The sequence below is a fragment of the Coffea arabica genome, chromosome 1e (genome assembly GCF_036785885.1).
Source record: "Coffea arabica cultivar ET-39 chromosome 1e, Coffea Arabica ET-39 HiFi, whole genome shotgun sequence".
Taxonomy (NCBI): Eukaryota; Viridiplantae; Streptophyta; class Magnoliopsida; order Gentianales; family Rubiaceae; genus Coffea; species Coffea arabica.
Window position 1 is genome coordinate 9,795,417 of NC_092311.1, and position 17,602 is coordinate 9,813,018.

Below are 17,602 nucleotides of genomic sequence, written 5' to 3' on the forward strand. Positions count from 1 at the left end.
TAAGGTTAAGAGACCAAACGGCAAGAGTACTTTTTTTATTCCTTAAAGCATAATATGTATTATAGATGATGAGCCCCATAAGCAATTAACAATGGAGTTGTTGTTGCATAAAGTTTTTCCTTTTTGACTCGGTTCTGGTCTCTTTTTTTTTTAACAATGGACTTTTCGTCTTCGGTCAAATAACTCAATGCTTTTGATTACATAAGTCTTCACACACGGCTTTCAATCTAATGTTCACAAATTGGTAAATCAAGTGATGATTTACGTGGGACCCGCAATCCTCTTGTTTTCTGGCTTCGGGAAGTGGTTTGTCTTTTCCTCCACTGTTAATGATTAAGCTGTCGAAGTATGATGCAATCCAGTAACTGTTTCTGCGCTCTTAAATAGCCAAGAGTTTCTCAAATAAATTATTAACATGGTGATCTATGGTTTAAGTTTCGGGTACACAATTTCTTGCATTGATTGTGCCGTGATTTGTATTTTCCTTTTGACTTGTTTTAGTATATAAGAGGATATACATATATATTTATGTTGACAAAATTAGGGTTTCTTTAATTTAAGTGAACCCTAATAAAACTAATAAGATATTTAAACCCTACAAAGTCCATATAGTTTTATAAAGTATTTATGGACTTAAAAAAAATTTTGGGCTTGAATAATAAATTAGGTCAAATTATGGATGTGGACCTTTAATCCAATAAGTTTGATCCAATTGATTGGTTTGATCAGAGTTAACTAAAGTTGACTTTGATCAAAATTTGTTTAATTTGTATAATTTTAAATTTGAATATTGGTATGATTATATATTTTTTGGAATAAATTAATTGAAATAATATGCCACCAAAGTGACATCTATTATGAAAATTAATTTATTTTAGAATATAACTAGTTGAGTACTTGTAATTTTATGAATATTGATCGGCCCAAAGGAAGGTCCATATTTAATAAAATTACATGTGCACTTGTGGTAATAAATACGTGATAATTATTTGGATTTTACATGTGATTTATAAATTGGCCCAAAGGAAAATTTATTTTTCGACATGTTATTATTATCAGTATTTATTACTGCACCAAGATATCACTTAGAAATTAGTATTTTTGTCCAAAGACAAAATATTAATGGAATATCGATATCTTGAGATAGGATTACCTTTATTTAAATTTATTATTATTTTGATTTATGTGAGCATATTTTAATTATATTATGTTTTCTGTTCAGTTGCGAATGATCTTGCAAATATCACTTCCAACATCAATAATATTCCTATGTTGATTGGCATAAACTTCAAATCTTGGAAAGAAAATCTCTTGATAGTACTTGGAGTAATGAATCTTGACCTTGCGTTAAGGATTGATTCTCCCCCACCTCTTACAGATCAGAGTACCTCTGATGAAAAGAGAAATAATGAGATGTGGGAGAGATCAAATCGCTTGTGTCTGATGATCATTAAAAAGGCCGTTCCAGAAGCATTCAGGGGTACAATGTCAGAAACGACTGTAACCGTTAAAGAGTTCCTTCAGGACATTGAAAAAAGGTTTGTCAAGAACGAAAAGACTGAAATTAGTACGCTCTTGACAGGCCTAGTTTCAATGAAATATAGTGGTAAAGACAATATCAGAGAGTACACATCATGGAGATGTCTCATCTTGTTTCGAAATTAAATGCACTTAAGTTGAAACTCTCTAAAGAGTTACTAGTGCATTTGATTTTAATATCTCTTCCTACACAGTTTAGCCAGTTTAAGGTGAGTTATAACTGTCAAAAGGAGACTTGGTCTCTAAATGAACTCATCTCACACTGTGTAGAGGAAGAGAAAAGGTTGAAGCAAGAGCAGACAGAAAGTGCCTATCTGGTGTCAACCACTAATAATAAAAGTAAGGGACTTAAGAGAAAGAAAGAAAAAGGAGCTGCAGGTACAGCGCCACAAAAGAAATAACAAAAGAAATCAAATGATTAGGGAAAGAATAGTTGTTTCTTCTGTGGAGTTGAAGGGCATCAAAAGAAGCATTGCACCAACTATCACGTTTGGCGTGCTAAGAAAGGTATGCTTCTTAATTTGATTTGTTCTGAAGTTAATTTAACTTCGGTACCTAGACACACATGGTGGTTAGATTCTGGTGCAACAACTCACATCAGTGTGTCTATGCAGGGTTGCCTGAATTGCCGAAAGCCTAATGATAATGAAAGATATATCTACGTGGGCGATGGTAAAACATTCAAGTTGAGACAATTGGAGTTTTTAGATTATTGTTAAAAATCAAATTTTATTTGGATCTCTATGAGACATTTGTTGTACCGTCTTTTAGACGGAATTTAATTTTTATTTCTGCTTTGGACAAATTTGGTTATTTTTGTTCATTTGGAAATGAAAATTTTGAATTGTTTCATGATTCAAAATTGGTTGGTTCTGGTTCTTTAATGCATTACGATAATCTATATTTAATTGATACGATTGTTTCATTTAATGAATCTCTGCATTTGAGTATTAGAGGAATAAAGAGAAAATTAATCAATGAGAATTCAGCCGCATTATGGCACAAGAGATTGGGACATATCTCCAAACGCAGAATGGAAAGACTTGTGTCAAATGAAATTCTCGACCCCTTGAATTTTATAGATTTTAATGATTGTATTAACTGTATAAAGGGGAAACAAACTAATAAAAGGAGATTTGAAGCTAATAGGTCCTCAGACATCTTAGAATTTATACATACAGATATTTGTGGACTATTTCCTACATCAACTTGGAATGGTCAACAATATTTTATAACGTTCATAGACGATTTTTCAAGATATGGCTACATATATCTCATTTCAGAAAAATCACAGTCACTGGACGTGTTCAAAAATGTTAAGGCTGAAGTTGAGAATCAACTCAACAAAAGAATCAAAAGCGTCAGATCTGACCGTAGTGGTGAGTATTATGGTAGATATGACGGTTCAGGTGAACAACGTTCAGGACCATTTGCTAAATACCCAGAGGAGTGCGGTATCGTCCCACAATACACTATGCCTGGTTCACCCACTATGAATGGTGTGGCTGAAAGATGAAATAGAACACTTAAAGATATGGTAAGGAGTATGATATGTTATTCTACCTTACTAGAGTCACTCTGGGGTGAAACACTTAAGACTGCAACATATATTCTTAATAGAGTTCCAACTAAAACAACCATCAAAACCCCTTATGAGTTTTGGACAGGAAAAAAGCCCAGTTTAAAGCATATGCATGTTTGGGGGTGTCCAGTTGAGGCAAGGCCTGACAGGCCAAATGAAAAGAAACTGGACTCAAGAACGATTAGTTGTTATTTTATTGGATACTCTGAAAGATCCAGAGGTTACAAGTTTTATGATCCCACAGTCAAATCAATTTTTGAGACAGAAAATGCTCGGTTCTTTGAGGATGTCGAGTTTAAGGGAGAAAATACAGTAAGGGACATTGTCTTTAAAGAGGAATATATTAATATTCCCATAGGTGTCATTGATCTTGTTTAGGATCCTATTTTTGAACAAGATCATGACATAACAAATCAAAACAATGTCGAAAATAAACTGTTATAGAAGAACAAACTCTTCCTCTCCAAGAACCAGTGCCATTAAGAAGATTCACTAGAGAAAGGAGAAGTGCAGTGCCGGATGATTACATTATTTTTCTCCAAAACCATGAGAATGACATTGGATTGATGGAAAATGATCCAATCAACTTCCGTCAAGTCATGGAAAGTTCAAATTTTCAAAAGTGGATCAATGCCATGAATGAGGAGATTAAATCCATGAAGGACAATGATGTTTAGGATCTTGTCCCATTGCCAGAAGGTACGAAACCCATTGGTTGTAAATGGAAATTTAAAATCAAGAGGGATTCGAAAGGCAATGTGGAAAGATACAAATCTCGTCTTGTCGCCAAGAGATTTACACAAAAAGAAGGTGTCGACTATAAAGAAACCTTCTCTCCGATCTCTTCAAAGAACTCTTTTAGAATTATCATGGCACTAGTGGCGCATTTCGATCTTGAGTTACATCAGATGGATGCAAAGGCAGCGTTTCTCAATGGTAACATTGATGAGACGATTTATATGGTACAACCAGAAAACTTTGTATCAGGAGATCCAAAGAATATGGATTGCAAACTTAAAAAATTCATCTATGGGCTCAAACAAGCGTATCGACAATGGTATTTCAAATTTCATCAAATGATCATCTCATTTGGTTTCGAGATGAATTTAGTGGATGATTGTATATACCATAAGTTCTGTGGGAGCAAGTATATTTTTCTGATATTGTATGTTGATGATATTTTGCTTGCCAACAACGATATTGGTCTATTGCATGAAACCAAGAAATTTCTGCCTAAGAATTTTGAGATGAAAGATCTTTGTGATGTATCTTTTGTGCTAGGTATACAAATACATCGAGATCGATCTCAGGGTATTTTAGAACTATCACAAAAGGGCTATATCGAAAAGGTTTTCAAAAGATATGGCATGCAAAATTGTAAATCAGGTGACACTCCTGTGACTAAAGGAGACAAATTTAGTCTTGAGCAGTGTCCCAAGAATGTTTTTGAGGAAAAAGAGATGCAAAAGATTCCTTATGCGTCAGCAGTAGGGAGTCTAATGTATGCTCAAGTATGTACGCGTCCGGATATTGCGTACATTACTGGAATGTTGGGTAGATATTTGAGTAATTCTGGATTAGATCATTGGAAAGCAACCAAACGGGTCTTACGATATCTATAAAAAACAAAGGATTACATGCTCATGTATCGGAAGTCAGATGAGTTAGAGATCATTGGGTATACTGATTCCGATTATACTGGATGCAAAGATACTATGAAGTCAACGTCAGACTATGTCTACTTGTTGGCTGGAGGTGCCATATCCTGGAAGAGTGCTAAACAGTCCCTCATAGCATCTTCCACTATGGCTGCAGAGTTTATAGTTTGTTATGAGGCATCCAACCATGGAATTTTGTTGCGAAATTTTGTCACAGGATTACTTGTAGTGGATAGTATTGAAAGACCACTCAAATTATTTTGTGACAACAAGTCAGCAGTTCTATATCCCAATAACAACAGGAGCTCGACGAAATCTAAACATATAGATATCAAGTTCCTGTCTGTTAAAGAAAGAGTACAGAGTGGACAATTATCGATAGAGCATATCGGGAAACTCCATGGTTGCGAATCTGCTTACTAAGGGATTGTCACCCAAAATATTTCATGAACATACTGCTCGTATGGGTGTCAAATTAATAAATGATGTACAGTTTTAGTGGGAGTTTGATATTTTAAATGCTCTTATGATACGTTTCGGTTATTAATGATCTAAGGATATTTTATGCATAAATAAAGTTTGGATTTATTTGTACTCTGACTTTGGTATGGTTTGATCTCATGAAAATTTAAGGTGGGCCAATTGAAAATAGGCATGTTTTGATCACATTACATGAAATTTTTATGCTACACATCCACATCATGATTCATGTCATTCAATTATATCAGTGTATGTGACCATTGATGGGTCGAGTTATGAAATTGTAACAAAGGCCGTTTTGATCCTATATTGGTGTAATTGATGGACCGGATTGGTTATAGATACATTGTGATAATGACAGTAAAGTTGAGCTCATACGGTTAATTGCAAAACATAATTATGAGGTTACACCTATAATCCAAGTGGGAGATTGTTGGATCCTTAATCCAACATTGGATTTATATGTGAATAATTATGTGTTGCAAACTGTCAATTAAGATTAAGCCCAATTAAAGTGATCAAATATAGTTTGGGCTTAATGTATCTAATAGGGTGTGGGTCTTTAATGTGTAGAGATTTAAGGGTTCCTATTTCAATGATGGGTTGAAATAGGATTCCAAAGGGTAACAGGAATGTTACCTATAAATAGGGTTATGGTCCCCAAGTCACAGGTATTGTTTTAGTTGTCGTATTTCCTAATACCACAAAATAGCTCTTCCCTGATATCCCATCGTCAGGAAAGATACCAGAGAGAAACTAAAAACCTCTCTCAAAGGATCGGTGAATACCCGTTGACCTGGAAGGCCACCCCAAAATCTCTAGGGATTCAAGTGTCAAATTTATCAATATGGATTCAGGTACGCTTCCGCTATTTTATAGTTAATTTATTTCTTAATAATCGCCATATAGATTTTGGGTTTAAAGGTGATGGTTTTCACCAATGGTTAAATTTAGATAACCACCCTAACACTCCCATGTTTGCTTTCCTTTTTTTTCTTCCTCTTTTTTTTTTTTTTTTGTTTTGGGTTTTGGTGGTTCTCTTTATCCCTTTGCCACTGCCACCACAGCACAACCATCTCTCATCGCCTCCACCATAATCCCAGCATTGCATTGAACCATTTGTTTTTTTTCAACAAATTTTGACTTCAAAATTCTTACTGAAAGTAAAAAAAATTCTCATCACACCAAGACTTTTTTTGTGAGAGAGAAAAGGAGGAAAAATTCCATGGGATAAAGAGGGAGAAAAAAGAGAGGAGAGAAATTGGGTTCAAACAAAAAGGGGGAAGTGAGGAGGTAGGAGAGTTGGAGGAAAGATGAGAGAAGGTGGAGGCAGCTATTGTTCTCTTGCTTTCCTGATTTTTGGTTTGTTTTTTTTTTGATGATTGATGGATAACGGAAGTGAAAGTGCCCAATCGAGTTGGCAATGAATTTTGGGTAACGGAAGACCCAAAAGTAGGTAATGAAAGAGTCCAAAGTGATGTACCAAACACCATTAATGATAATCGCTACCCTCTCACTCCCATTAAAGGGTGCAAAACTCATCCATCAAACGGGTGGTTTAGTTATATGATATTGATTTCAAAGTAATAAGAAAAAGAGCTTTAGTTATATGAACTAGTATGAATTATGTCAAGTTAAGCAAAAGTAATCATCAGTTAAGCGATTGATTCATTTTCCAGTCCAAAAATCTGATCTATGAATGGGTCTTGTTCTAGAATAAATGAATGCCACATGGAAGTGACAAATTACAACTTTGAATTCAGCCTTGCGTCACTACATTCGTCAAATGCATGGATACGTGTAGAGGTCCCTCTGTGTATGTACGTATGTACACTCTCTCTACACTCGGAAATTTTAGCTTAAAAAACATTATAAATCATGTTTCAATCTAATTTCAGATTAACTATTACTGAACCCATTCATATACATTGGTCCATCGTTGAAGAAGTACTTTATCAAATTATAAGCATGAAATATAAATGTTATTATTCTAGTCCACAACATTGGCTACTAGCCATTAACACAAAACAATAGTAATTATTTAGTAATAATAAAGATCATGGCAAAAGAATAATTTAGGAAAAAAATTTAAAGAAAAAAGGACCACTCAGCTCCAACTAACAACCTCTGAATTCCCTAATAATCCATAGTGAATTTTGTAATGATTCTTAAATGAGTCAATATTCTTTAGTTAAGGAAATTAAACATGGTAGCAAATTCTATCAACAATCAAGTTTTCTAAGTTTTCTGCAACAACTATACCAAGAAATTAAACCCAGTTTGTTAGCATCCGTATTCACAAAAAAATATTCAGCTTTATAAGTAAATGTGCACATTCCATAAGCCGATATACAAGTAAAAAATGTCTACGACTCTTGTTTATGATCAATTGTATCCAATAATTGGGTTAGGTGGCGTGATATATGAAAATGATAGAAATATATATATATATATATATACTGCTTTTTGGTGTAGAATTGATTGGAAATAAATGAAATATATACTTCTTTTTGGGTGGAGAATTGATTGGAAAAAGGTTTTTCTTCTTCATAGGAATTAGAGGGAAATTACTAACAAAAAATTAGGATACTATTTTCTCATAGTATATTTAGATAGCCATTTATAAAAGCATACTTTGAGATTTATGAACAGGAAGAAAATATATATTTTGACAAATATAAATAAAAAGTAGAGTAATTTCACATAGAAAATAGGGAAGAAAGTTTTGCAACATGGGTCATAGAAGAAAAAGAAACCATTATGGCTCTTTAAATTGTACCTTAATATCTTTGAACTTTGTTATTGAATTAATCAGAGGACAAAAGGAGCATGGTTTTTTAATTTGCTTTCCATGTCCACACTTAAAATGTCGCCAGACATGAGCAAAGTTTTTCGATATAGACCATTGGTAATCAAATCTAGTGATCAAATATAGTTAAGTTATTGAATGGGCTATTAAATTCTTTTATCAAACAATAAGAGACTCGACAGGCATATCCATTGGCATTCAATAAAAAGTTTTTCCTTTTTTTCCTTCTTCAGTAAATTCATTTTCTTTTATTTTTGAAATTACTCGTATATTGCTTTTTTCCCTCAGATTCTCTCCAAGACATACAATTAATTAAGTTTTGTTAAAAAAAACTACAAAGTACATTACATGATATATCGAAAAAGAAGATTGATATCAGTACAACACTTTTAATCAATTAAATTTTCTTTTAATTGATCTCAAGAGAATGATTACATGAATAAGTATCACAAATCATGGTACCTACGACGTGTAACGCACGTACTGTCATACTCAATGTTAGTCTTGGTAATGGTCAGTCTGCTCTATGTCATTTTCAATGTCTTAGAAATGTATTGAGGTTGTTGTTTATGTCAAACTCACTGTTTCACGTATTATCAGTTGAATATGTGAAGTATTGAATTTTTAACCCTGATATTGGGGTTATTCAATTGAAAACCTCTATTAATGACCTTAAGAAAGGGGTAGGAGATGGGCAGTTGTAAGTTATATTCTACCTTAATTGATAGGACCTGCAGTTTGATGTCTAAAAATTTCTAACATATGACCTCTAAAAATGAAATTCCGTTCTTTTGATTGTTTAGTTTTAACATACTTGGTAGGGTTATGAATTGATGTCTAATCAAAGTAGTTGATACAATTAAATTTGACAAATATGAGTTACACAATGAATAATATTCTTCCACAAAATAAATCGAAGATTAAAATCTAAAATAAGAATTAAGCAAGTAGACTAACATGTTCATGAAAGAAAAAAGACTGCACACATTAAAGGATTTAAGGAAAAGTTTGTTACAGGATTTTGTAGCTAACATATGGAATTACCTACCTTTAATATAGAAAAAGAATAGCATTATTTTAGTATATTGTTTCTTTAACTGTACATTTATTTGAAAGGCTGTTAAAATCACAGTAAAACCTGGATCTTATATAATTACTAGGCAGATTTATTATCTGTTTTCCTCCCCTTTAATGAAGAATAATCTCAAGATCATTTCCTTAGCAAAACATATTAATTTGATTGTAAAATAATCAATGTTTTGCTGACTGGTGCTTCGAATAATCAATATCCACCTAATCATTGACTAAGTAATCATTGACTAAGTGATCGATGCCAACATTTCTGTCATAATGTTACAGACTTCAACGAAGGCTTCAAGTCGTTTCGTCGATTTGCGACCTTTTCCAGCAACATTTAGAACCGTGCTTAACAATTCTGGGTTCATGTTACAGGTTTCCATGAAGACTTCCAAGTCATCTCGCCGATTCGTCACTTTATCCAACAAATATTTGGAACCATGCCTAACAATTCTGTCATACTTCCTCTGTCTCACTTTGATAGTCTTGTTTTCCTTTTTCGTCTGTCCTAAATTATAGTCCACTTTTCAATTGAAGAATATAGTTGTATTTTAATTTTCCTAAAATGCCCTTATTCAATGTAAGTTGTTGTTACTATAAACCTACCCCATTTAATGAGAGTTGATTTTTTTTTTACCATCAATTTAAGTTCCCATAAAGTTGTACTCTATTTAATGTGAGGGTATTTTAGGAAAATAGCAATCTAAATTTACTTTTCCAACAAAGTTAATTATTTTTTCTTAAACTGTGTGAAAAAAGAAACATGACTATCAAAGTGGGACGGAGGGAGTAATGTTTTACAGTTTTCCATGAAGACTTCAAGTCGTCTCGTCGATTTGTCTCATTTTCCACCAAACATTTAGTTGATGGTTTTCTATTTAGTTTCCACGAAGACTTTCTACTAAACACGTTTAGAACCGTCATTGGTGCTTTTCATCAAAGACTGACTAGGGCGAGTGCTCGTGCATGGCGCGGGTGTTTGGTACCTGTGGTTAGAGAGAGTTTTTCATTGGACAAATAATAATATATTTTAAAAAGAAATAATCATCAAATATGACAAATCTAATAATAGTATATTTTAATTGCAACACACACTTGCACACTTTCCTTTATCATTGTTTTACAATTTTACCATTTCCAAAAGACCTCTACAGATGTCAGTTGAAAATCACCCAAGACCAGACATAAGTTGTTTCAGATAAAGAAATATCCTCCAATGGCTAGTTATAGCAACGTGTTAATTGCATAACCTGTTAATATGTCTTTATGTTTATTGTACAACAAAAGCTACACTTCAATTAAATGTGTCATAGCACCATTTCAGTAATTATACCAACACAGAAATTTATATGAGCTGTACTCGTTGAAAAACAGTTACAAAATAATTTCATATTCCAAAAAAATACCCAGATGTCTCCATAAATCAAAACTTTAAATGTACCAAAATGATGACATTTCGATAAATATATTTAAATATATGCTGCCCTCAGTTGTACAAAAAATTTTAAAAAAACTATACAACATTCCCAAAAAACTCTTATCCATACGGTTGAAATTCAAACACCCTTTGACTACAACTCATTTTTATATAGGATAATAAGATAAGAATTTCTTCTAATAATCTTTATAGTGTTTAATAATATGAAATCAAAGGGAGATGGAATTCAACCTAATACGTGTATAACATCGATAACATAATTTAGCTTCCTTTTGGCCTTCTGATGTGTTTCTGTGTCTTAATTCATGCATAATTTTCTTTACCAGAATGTTTGTTTGGGAGCATATAGTTGGCTAAGAAAAGATGAACCGAACTAGATAATTGCGCAATAATTGTTTATTTATTTTGCCTTTTTTGTTATTAAAATGGAATTCATAATTCAAGTATCTCTTTTTGCATCTCCTGAAAAGTTTTACATCCATGACATGACAATCTTGCAAATCAATGTATTATTAAATTACACACTTAACCATAAGCAAGACTACCAAACAGCGTGCTTTTCTTACCTACTGGCAGAAAAAAATTAATTAAATGTAGTGGATCACATACTCTCCATCATTAACACACAAAAGAATGCAAAGAGGTCATATTTAAAAATTATACTTCTATTAAACCTGGATGATTCTACGTCTCATTTCATATTGAAAAACTTTATCAAAACACTAATAAAAGTTTACTCAAATAACATTGAAAAAAATAATGGCATAGCACAAACACATCTATACATGCAACAAATTGAGTCTTACTTGCCATGAAAATTTATGTCACCAAAAAGAAAAAAATTTAAACTGTTTAGATACCTCTTTTATAATTAATTAACTCACTGCAATTGTTCAATTACATTTTGTTTGTCTAGCAAAACAAAATTAAAAACAAAAGAGACAGAAGTCATTAGAGCTATTGATATTGCATACACCATTCAAACTACCAATATTGTGATTTTTTCAATTGATCAAATTGGATGATTCCACTGCAAAATTTTTCGTGAATTATGCTTTCAATTTGTAGAATCTTGCTGGTAAATGAGTTTGCAGTGGGAGCAAGGGGAGAGTGAGTAAAAAGTGGAGTAAGTGCACAGCATAACGGGGGCTCATTTATGTAAGACTTACCTCATTTTTAGGCAATTATGACCCACATAATTGATTCTAAAGTACTTGATATCATAATTAATTGATTGACATTTTATCAATAATTAATTAGGATCTCGCAATAGATAATGATTGACATCCTGATTAATTGAATGACATTTTGTCAATAATTAATTAGTATCTCCCATTTGTTAATGATTAATTGATATTTTATTCAATCAGTTAATCAATCAAATCAATCAATTAGTCAGAAAAAGTTATTTTCAGCTATGAATTTTGGCAAGATTTCCTTGATGGAAGGAAACCCTAGGAATTTTTGTATTTGCTAGTAAGGGTCCCTAGCCTAGTCTATAAATATTCTGTGGTATTCTATCAATTGTACACTTTTGGGTTAGACATAGGTTAGAAGATCTTGATTCTAAATTCTCCTTCTACTTTTCCTTCTTCTACATATTTTGTTTTCTTAGAATAGACAGGAAGAAGTCAAAAACACAAGAAAGATCAACTTGTGTTTGACAATAATGGTTAGAGGCAAGTGTATTTAGATTTTAACTGCGTAGTACATTCATATGTACATAATAAGTTTAACATGTGGTATCAAAGTCAACCTCTAACCATGTTGTTCAACTTATAATTTCATGGTTTATTGGTAATCTGATAAAAGTTTTAGAGAGTCGTATCAAGTTTAAACGAATCGAATTTAATTTGCGATGGGATCTATGGTCCATTGTCTCAATAATTAAGATTTATTTACTAATCCTATGTATATGTATCATTCATATGATATTTTATTTGGTTATGCAATTCATCCAGATTTCCTCCAATAATCGGTTGTTATTTGGAATTATGTAGCATTTTGTGCACTACACTTAGGTTCATTTATCTCATATTATAATGTCAACATTAGTATGATTGATTACATTTAAATTTCAGAGAATTTCCTCTATAAAGTGTGTCTTGCATCTCAATTGTTTGATGCATGAAGTATTTTAATCACATAAAGGTTGATGGTTAAAAATGAATATTAAAAAAAGGAAATTATGAAATTCTTTTGTCAAAATACAGACTTTTTGCTTATTTTGATATCTGTATAAAGTCTAGCACACTTTATGTTTGAGAGTAGCCATAGCATCTCAAACATTGGTGTACTACAATTTTGATCACATATAGTTTAGTGATTAAAATCAAGGATTTCTAGTCAACAAGTTGACTACTCGTTTTCTATGAATTTTCATTAGAAGTTTTCTTGCATCGTATATTTGGGAGTAGCAACAGTATCTCAAATATGTGGTGTAAATAACTTTAATCACATAAGATTAAGTGATTATAAAAAGAAAGGAAAATTCAATGAAATTCAATCAACATAAAGTTTTTTGACTATTAACAAATAACAAGATGCCATGCTAAGAATTTCACTTTTACATTACATATTTGGGAGTAGCCACAGCATCCCAAATATTTGATGAGAAAAGTTTTTCATCACATACAATTTGGTGATTGAAATCATGAATTTTTAGTCAACATATTGACTAGTTGACAATTTTTCTTATAAAGCCATATACTTAGGAGTAGCCACAGCATCTTAAGTATATTGGTGTTTGGAGAAATTTTGTATTTCTTTTTCACATATTATTGAGTGATTAAAGAAATTAAAAAAATGGCATCTATATCATCAAGTTGCAATTAATTCATTGAGATAGTTATCCAGCCCCACAGGGAGGTAATTATTTTGGTGAGATTAATTGACATAAGATGGTAAATTAGACAGTCAATTAAGAGATATTTTTATGCCCACGGTACGAATTATTTCTTTAATTCTTTGTCCTAGATTACTAGTCTTATGATTAAGTAAAGTAAATTCTATGCATGTTTGCAACCTTTGTCCATAGAAAGTTTTGAATTTAGTATTTAAATTGACATAAGGTTGATTCAAAATAAAGGTACAAATTTTCATAGCTTTTTTATGATATAGTTCTGGATTGTTAATTCAGTGTTTCATTCCAATGATTTTATGGTTCTTATTAGCTTGATTTTTAAATTCATTCTCTTTTGTTTTGGTGCAAGTTTTAAATTAGCACTTTCATGAGAATAAACAAACCATTCTCATAATGTGGATATATTTGCTAATATAGAGGTTGAGTATGAGAACTGGGAGCTCGATTGGTCACGGCACGCCTCCTTAGGAGCCGTTTCCAGTGCCCGCTAGGGTTCGAGTCCCATGGTTAACGTGTTCGGGGGGATGGGGCCTCTCCTCTCGCGCCGGTGGTGGATTAGTCGGGTCCGATTTATCCGATGGCCCGGATACCCCCTCCGTCAAGAAAAAAAAAAGAGTATGAGAACTGGGAGCAATTTAATAGTTTGTTCATTTTGTCTCATATTCATATAAAATAGGGTTCAAACCCTAATTATTTATAGTTAAATCTTGCATGAAAACCATAAAGAAATTGTCACAAGTTTTAACTAGCACCATTAGAAGACTTTCTTTTGTGACACTTAAATATTGAAGCGTATTTTAGCACATTTCTTAGAGTTGAGAATTTTGCTATATCATCAATTAAAGTCCCATCACATTGGGATTGAGTTATTTTTATAGCATTTCATTCTTGATTCTTTCTTGTAGAATTTCTTAACCATTCAAACCTTTATAATACACATAAGGATATATGGTTAATTACTTGTTTTAACCATGTGTATTAAGAAAGGATAAAGAGGTTAAGAATTAAGAGAAACTCAACCTTCATGAAAGAAGAAATGGAAAGAAAGGTAATTTTGTTCTCATTAAGTCGAACAGCAATAAAGACCAACGTTGTTTGTAAGAGAATGATATTTGATATTTGACCTTGAGAGAAAGTAACTCAAAAGAAAAATCTCAATTGTTGAGTATTATAAATTGTGATATATTTGGTGAATTGGCTAAAGCTGTCAATTTACGCTGCTAGTATAATAAGTTTCTGATTATATGAAAAGTGAACAAAAGTTTCTTTATAGAAACTAAAAAAAATGTTCACATAAAGATAAGTGATGTATTATTGCTCATTTCAAGAAAATTTGTTTTCTTATTACTTTAGAATTTCTATTTTTAAATTAATTACTATTGGGTATGATTATGAACCTCATTATCCAATAGTAAATTTTGAAAATAGTGAAGTTATTAATTCTAAAGTTTTCAGTACCATCTTTTGAATTGAGCAATATACTGCACTTGACCACAGTAATTATATTGGCAGTAAGTATGTTTATCACTAGGGAAACTCCTTAAATTTTGGCATAAGAGATTGAGATATATCTCTATAATGAAATAAAGAGTTGATAAATCATAAATCTTTAAATATTTTAGATTTATTGACTATAAAATTTCAGGTAGACTGTATAAGTAAAGCAGACTATTCAACCATTATGGATGCCATAAGAGTTTCATTATAGCACCAATATTTTGTGAATTATTTTCTATCCTTTTTGATTGGTGAGAGATATTTATCTCATTATTAGGTAACCATTCATCAAATATAAAGTTCCTTTCTTATTTGATAAAGGATCAATATTTGATACCTCTGTAAGTGTTCAAATGAGAAAGGAAATTTGAAATTTGAGGGATAGAAAATAAAATGAAGGCACACAAAATTAGGGGATTATCCCATATGTGCTCATTTTATAAATTCCTTAATTATGAAGCATTGCTAATGAGTAAAAGCAATGCTTGATTAGTTACATCCAAATGATATACCTTAAGGAAATAATGAGATAGTTGTGGGTACAGCATTTTGACAATCTTTATATCTTGTGAGTAATGCCTTGAAATTGAAATATATACTTAAACAATTTCCTCCAATATTGTTTAAACACCACTTTGATTATGGTATGGATGGAAATCAAGTTTAAAATATTATGTTTAGTTTTGTGAGGGTAATCAACCTACACATAAAGAAGTTGTACAAAGGAAACAAGGCTCTTACTTCAAGAAATTTAGATTCCTTTACACTTTAAGAATTATTAGAACTGGAGATTTAAATTTATTAAGAACATGAAGTAAGTGGGAGTGTTTTGACTCTAGAATGGAGTTTTGAAATGGTAAGGATTCATATTTTGACTTTTTGCATATGGAAAATTGGTAGCTTTTGTCAAAATAATTATTTAATTATTTTAGAGAAGCAATCAATTGAAAAACTCCTTGTCAAATAAACACATAAAGATAAATCCACTTTGAACCTACTGGTTGACTTCTCTTTGAAACAGTAGGAGGCAAAATGTTCTCTATAGAGAATTGAAGTTCTCTGGTTACTATGTTGCATACCTACAAGAGTTTAAGGATGAATTGGGTAATGTTTTTATAAGGTACAAATGGAGAAATCTCTATTTTCAGGAATAATGTCACAAATTACCACAAAATCTCTACCAAATTTTGAGAGATTTTAATTAGGGTAATTATGACACTAGTAACTCGCTATTAGAGTTACATTAGATAATTATGAAAACAAATGCCCTTAATGTGACTCTTGATAATTAGGTGTACACATGTGTCACCGTAATACATTTGTAGAGAATGCAATTTAAATTGTTTCTTCCCATAGTATATTAATTTATTCTTCATTTGATCTTAGAAGAATTTTTTCTAGTAAATTAATATACATTAAGGTTAGTAGGAGTAATACTATAAGAGTTTTTCTCAATCATGATATTTGTGAAACCCTTCTATCATTGATATTCACAAAATAGAATGTAAAAGATAGTTAATCTAACTTAAAACCTTCATGCAAGAGTTTAATTTCTAGACTCAAAAGCAAGCAAAGAATTTCATAATTTCTTTATAAGTCATATTTCCAACATCAAGGAAATAATAAGTTATAGGATCCATTATTTCCTGATTGTTAGATCACTAAATCGAGCTCAAAGCCTAACAATCAATTCGGCTCGACTCATTTACTAACCTGTATTAGTACCAAACTTATATAATATACATGCAATTCGATGCTTAAATTCAACTGATTATGAAACATGTATCACTTAATAGATTTACCAAAATAATATTTTAGCATTTGAATTTCTTAGTGTTCAGATTTTAGATTTTATTTTTCAGTTTTACCTAACACCCTTTTGTCTTCTTCGAGTGTTCGGCGGACGAGTTCTAGAAGGAATCTAGAAATTTCGTGCGATAAATGATGCGTGAAAACTGAGCAATGTTTGGTAAGATTTTCCTGTCAATTCAGGTCACAACTCTTTTCGGGGTGCCGATCTTTAACGTTTACCAATGGTATTGGTATTTGTTTCTGATCCACAGTTAGTTTCATTAACGTTGATGTATTTGACCACCATTGCCGGCTCCATTCATTTATAAGTAGAACCTAGTCCTGCAGTCGCTTCTTCTCTCGCCTCCCCATATTTGTTTTTAAGTAACAAAACCAACCAACTCTCTGCAAATGGATTCTATTTTTGGGAGAAGAGCACTAATTTGATAATTGGTTTGTTTGCATTGTATTTATTTGCTTGTATCATCAATACATTTTTTAACTACCCTTTTATGTCACATACATCAAATAAAAAACAGTGTTACAGTATTTTTTTTTAAAAAAATATCCCAAATAATTTATTATCCAAACATAGACAAATGTTTCATGTAAATTCTTCACCCGAGAAGGAGGTATGGAAACAAAAAATGAATATTTTGGAGGGTAATTCTTAGCTGTCATTTTATTTGTTCCTATTGTTATGAAGCTTTTAAGATAGAGTTTTTTTTATTATTATTTTTGATAAGTAAGAGGTTTTGAACTTTGAACCACATACTTACAATCCCTCCTAACTTATAACCAAGCAAATAGCCCCCCCCCCCCTCCCACCCCAAAGATGGATCTTTTTCTTTTTTCTTTTTATGTGTAA